General features: G+C 40.4%; 1 non-coding gene across 1 annotated transcript; it reads left to right on the top strand.

The window, feature by feature from the left end:
* Positions 1–107, top strand: LOC112760477 (small nucleolar RNA R71). Its single transcript, XR_003180915.1, has one exon. It is a non-coding gene; the product is annotated as a small nucleolar RNA R71 (small nucleolar RNA).
* Positions 108–4,762: the final 4,655 nt, after the last annotated feature.

Genomic DNA, 4,762 nt, shown 5'->3' with positions numbered 1-4,762 from the left:
AACATATCAGGTGGGCACCTTCTTGTCAGGTCCTTGAACCTCTCCCATGCTTCATATAGAGTCTCACCATCCTGCTGCCTGAATGTTTGCACCTCAGCTCTCAGCCTGTTGATCCGTTGAGGAGGATAGAATCTTGCCAGAAATTTGTTCACAACATCTTTTCAGGTTGCTAAACTCTCCTTTGGGAAGGATTCCAGCCATTTAGATGCCTTGTCCTTAAGTGAGAAAGGAAACAGAAGTAGTCTATAGGTGTCAGGATGAACACCATTGGACTTCACAGTATCGCATATCCTCAGGAAGGTGGTTAGATGTTGATTGGGATCTTCTTGGACGCCTCCTTCGAATGAACAGTTGTTCTGAACAAGGGTGATGAGCTGTGGCTTTAGTTCAAAGTTGTTAGCATGTATGGTTGGCCTTTGGATGCTATTCCCACAGTTTCCTGGGTTTGGGTTGATGTAAGAGCCTAGAACTCTTCTCTCTTGCCCAGCAAGATTTGCTAGACCTTCTCTACCATGGTTGTGAGCCTCTTCTTCATGCTGGTTCTCCATGTTCTCATCCATGTCTGGTTCAAAGTACTCCTCCTCTTCCTCAGCACCAACTACTCTCTTTCCTCTTGCTTCCCTCCTTAATCTAAGGAAGGTCCTCTCAGGTTCAGAATCAAAGGAAGTTGAAGCCCCGCTTCTTCTCCCTGTCATACAACCAACAAGGCACAAGCAAGGAAATAGTTGCAGAAAGTACTCTTGTTAAAATTACTGTTAGCGTGAGTGATGCAATATATCAAACAGTTAGTGGGTAAGTGAACTGAATAGTAAATAACTAAGAAAAAGGAGTAAGGGGGAAGGGAGGAAAATAACTAAAACTGAAAGTAATTAACTCAAACAGAAATTTAAATCAAACAAAAGAAAAATGCTCAATCTAGTTATCCTCTAATTTAATCATTGTTGATACAAAATCAATCCCGGCAACGGCGCCATAAACTTGATAGCATGGAAACTTGTCTCTCAACAATTTTCCTTCGGCAAGTATACCGAATTGTCGTCAAGTAAAAACTCACAATAGAGTGAGGTCGAATCCCACAGGGATTGATTGGTCAAGCAACTTTAATTAGAGGAATGTTCTAGTTGAGTGAAGCAGAATTTGGTTTGAGAGTTGCAGGAAATTAAATGGCGGGAAAGTAAATAGCAGAAAATGTAAATTGCTGGAAATAAAGAGCTGAATGTAAATGGCGGAAAGTAAATTGCAGAATCTTAAATGGGAATGGGGAATTGCTCATAAAAGTAAATTGCAGAAATTAAAGAGAATGGGTAAGATTAGAAATGGGGATTCATTGGGCTTAGGAGATGTTGCATTCTCCGGATCAAGTTCATTTTCATCTCTTCCTCAATCAATGCATTCATTGATCTGTTTCGCAATCTTAAGTGATCGAATTCCAATTCCTTGGTAATTCAATCTCTCAAATCTTGATCAATAGCCAATTCCTTGGTCAATTGCTCATGAGAAGAGATGAAGTTTGGTCACTGATTATATCACATGCATTCCCAAATCAAGTGTTGGTAGGATTATAGTCACCATACCCAACCAAACCCAATTTGGTCCAACATGAGAAAGCATTTCTAGCATGATCTCTTCATTCCTCTTCCAAGGTTCAGAAGAGATCCAAGTATGAATAGCTTCTTTTCCAAGATAACTACCCAATTGGATGAAGATTGAAAGCTTTCTAGTAAAATCAAGAGAAAAGATAGAAGAACAGTAATGAAAATTAGTATTGATCCATCAAATTACAACAGAGCTCCCTAACCCAATGAAAGGGGTTTAGTTGTTCATAGCTCTGGAAATGGAAAACAAAGATGGAGAATACATCATGAAAACTAGAACTAGAAGTACAGAGAAAGTAAATTATACAGAGAGTAGTTCCCAATTTCCAATCCCCCCAAAAAGCTCTTTCTAATTCAAAACTACCCCTATATATACTACTCTTCTGATCTTCTAGTTGGTTCTTCAAGTCTTGGATATGGGCCTTTGGATCTTGAGTTTGAAGCAGTTATCTTCCGTAGTGGGCTTAGCTTTACTTGCAGAGAGAAAGTGTGGAGTAGGCAGGGTGTTTAGCTCAGGACGTTAGTGGCGTTAATGTTAAGTAAGAGTGTAGGTTCGAGAACGTTAGTGGCAATCACCTTTTTCACTAACGTTCCTCACCCAGGGATAATCCACGTTAACTTCAACGTTAGTGGCACTAACGTGACCACTAACGTTGCCTCTTGGTCCTTCGCACAAGTTATTGGGACTCACCTTTTCTAATAACGTTGAGAGACTTCCCTTCCCCCTACGTTAGAGTCCACGTTAACTTAGTTAACGTGGCTCTTAACGTAAGCTTGCCAATCCTTCGAGAACGTTAGTGACACTTACCTTTGTCACTAACGTTCCAATGTGCCCCTACTTCCCACGTTAGGGTCCACATTAACTAGGTTAACGTGGCTTTTAATGTAGTAATGCTAGCCATCTCCAACGTTAGTGACAAAGGTGAGTGTCACTAACGTTGGCTCATCATCTCTCTTATCTACGTTAGCTTCCATGTTAATTAAGTTAACGTGGGAGTTAACGTTGCTCATAGTGGCTTCTGTGGGTTCACCCCAACGTTAGTGACAAAGGTAAGTGTCACTAACGTTGGCGATCACATGCTTTCTCCACGTTAGCCTCCACGTTAACTAAGTTAATGTGGGAGTTAACATGGCTCATTGTGGCTTGGCCAACGTTAGTGACAAAGGTGAGTGTCACTAACGTTGGCTTCTCTTTTGCTTCCCAACGTTAGAGTCCACGTTAACTGAGTTAACGTGGCTCTTAACATGGCCACTTATGAGCTTGGTCCAACGTTAGTGACAAAGGTGTGTCACTAACGTTGGCTCCACTTTCTTTCTTCCACGTTAGAGTTCACGTTAACTTAGTTAACGTGACTCTTAACGTGGGCTATGATGGCTTCGAGGACATTATTGGTGATTACTTTTCTCATTAACGTTGCAAGCTAGCTCCCATTCCACGTTGGTGGTCACGTTACTTAGACTAACGTGGCTGCCAATGTGGCTCTTTCTTGCTTCCTTTGTCCTGAAATCAAACAATGCAGTCCATCAAAGTTCTAATCCACATCATGAGACATGCATCATCCAATTTGTCATCTAATTCATGCAAAATTCTCATGAAATCATGTAAAGTGCTCAATGTATGCTTAAATCAAGATGTAAGTGAAATTCTACACAAAACTTGCTTATTTCCTAAGAAAATGCATGAAACTACCCTAAAACAGTAAAGAAAAGGTCAGTGAAACTGGCCAAAATGCCCTGGCATCAAGCAATGGACAATTCTCATCACAATTGGTAAGGATAGCTAGGATAGGACTTCTAATTCTCATACCTTACCAAGAGCTTCTTAATTATTAGTTTATTTTCTTATTATTTACATTCCTTGTTCAACCTTTCAAAAACCCAAAATGATACAATCTCATAACCAATTATAAGTAACACACCTCCCTGCAATTCCTTGAGAGACGACCCGAGGTTTAAATACTTCGGTTTAATTTTATTGGGTTTTTTTTAGTGACAACCAAATTTTTGTATGAAAGGATTATTGTTGGTTTAGAAACTATACTTGCAACGGGAATTTATTGTGAATTCTTTACTAATAAAAATCCGTTCATCAAAAATGGCACCGTTGCCGGGGAGTTGCAAACGTGTGCCTTATTATTGGTTATTGTGAATATTGTGAATAATTTTGCTTTTTCGTTTCTTTGTTAGTTGTTTCTAGTTTTAGGAGTTTATTCTCAATAGTTTCTTATTAGTTTTTGTTTTTACTTTCTTTTGTTACTATGAATTCTCACCCCTTTGGCTATGAGTTTGGTTCAAATTATGTTGTAGGGAATGGAAGCTATAATGAGAACATGCATCAAGGTTGGGACAATTAGAGATGGGAGGAGCCACGAGGATTTGATCAACCCTCTTGGCTACAACCTCCTCCAACTTACTATGAGCAAGAGCCATTCCAAGGTGCATACCAAGACAATGGATATGGTGGACCCCCTTGTAGCTACCAACAAGCCCCACTATGTGCCTATGACCCCCCTTCTCAACATAGCTTTGAACCACCATACTCACAAACCCCTTTCCACCATTCACCTCCATATGACCCTAACCCTTATCCACCACACCAACCACCATACGAACCATATGAACCATACCAAGAACCACCACCTCAATATTCACCATCTTCATATCCTTACCAAGAAGAACTACCTTCCCATTATGAGCCATTTCTCCCAATAAATGAACCCTCCTATCCACCCCAACCTCCACTGGATGACAACACCTTTAGTGTTATTCGCCAAGGGCAAATAGAGCTTCAAACCACACTTACCTCTACTCTCACTAGTCTCACCTCTACTCTCCAAGCTCTTATATCCCGTGTGGATGCATCAATCCAAGAGCAACATGATCCCAATTATGCTATTGACACAAAACAAGAGAAGCACGAGGATGCTTAAAATGTGGAAGTAGAGACCCTTGAAGATGAAGGAGTAGTTGAAGAATTAGTAAAGGAAGACATCAAGGAGGAGTTCGATTTTGTATTGGAACAACTGAAGGAAGCTATAATTGTTGAAGAGGAAGAAGTGGTCGAAGACTTAGGAGATGCTGAACCTCCATGGGAATCTAGAGTTGTAGAGTATTCCTCCAATAAGCTTGAAATTGATGTTGAGGAGGACAGTGCACAACCTCCAAGG

This window comes from Arachis hypogaea, chromosome 16, assembly GCF_003086295.3.
Source record: "Arachis hypogaea cultivar Tifrunner chromosome 16, arahy.Tifrunner.gnm2.J5K5, whole genome shotgun sequence".
Lineage (NCBI taxonomy): Eukaryota > Viridiplantae > Streptophyta > Magnoliopsida > Fabales > Fabaceae > Arachis > Arachis hypogaea.
This window is presented reverse-complemented; position numbering and strand designations above follow the sequence as displayed.